The sequence below is a fragment of the Xiphias gladius genome, chromosome 8 (assembly GCF_016859285.1).
Source record: "Xiphias gladius isolate SHS-SW01 ecotype Sanya breed wild chromosome 8, ASM1685928v1, whole genome shotgun sequence".
In the NCBI taxonomy this organism is placed as follows: domain Eukaryota; kingdom Metazoa; phylum Chordata; class Actinopteri; order Istiophoriformes; family Xiphiidae; genus Xiphias; species Xiphias gladius.
This window is the reverse complement of record NC_053407.1, coordinates 3,816,722-3,817,697: the sequence shown is the minus strand read 5'-3', so window position 1 is coordinate 3,817,697 and position 976 is coordinate 3,816,722.

Here is a 976-nt window from a genome sequence, read left to right as displayed (position 1 = left end):
CGACAACCATTAACTGATTTGCATTGTTTTACAGTACATCTCTTAGGGACACTTCTTTAAGACTACAAAGACATAATGCTAGGCCCAGAAAACACATCTCCATGGCAAGACAAGAATCACATTATGAAATTGTTGTCTGCTCTTTAATCCGTACAAAATGTATTGTCAAACAGTATCACACAGAAAATGTTAAGTTATGACCTTATAATAGTTGTATAGTAAAATTATTTACATTTTATTTCATTATTTATTTAGAGATACTATAAACATTTTTTTCAGAGCCTATCCACAGTAACACAACAAGCAGGGGAGCAGGGGCTCCCCTTTAGGACAGCTTTAATTTCTTATTATGAACAAAAGACCAATTTGAATACAAATCCAGTCACACCCTGGTACGTCACACAGCAGAGGTTTAGTTGTGACCTTACAATATCTATATTGTAAAAATCCTTACAGATACTATAGACATTTGTAGAGTCTATCCACAGCACCTTAACCAGCAGGGCTCACCCCAGGGGTGAGGGAATGCCGTCACGTCACATGTGACTTAGACTTGACCCAAAATTGTCACAGGTACCCTTGTTACAAACCCCCACACTAATATATACGACCCACCGGACTTATGCACACACACGTACATCACATGATAAATAAGGGCACAACTGCCTTAAAAATTGAGGCTTGAATAACAGACATGCTACTGAAATACTAAAAATAAAAACACAAAAACAGTATCTAAGTGAAAAATAACACAACTTTTCAATCCTTCAATTTGTTTGATGCTACACTATTTACACAATACCCTACAATTCAGGTTATTGCTTAAAGTCTTGATCATCCGTAATATTCTTCGTATTATTATTATTATTATTATTATTATTATTATTATCATTACTATTATTATTACTTGGAAAACAGCAATGGAACCTTTCTTTGCTATGTTGTCCGGGGGCATTTCATTAATGTGGCTCACACA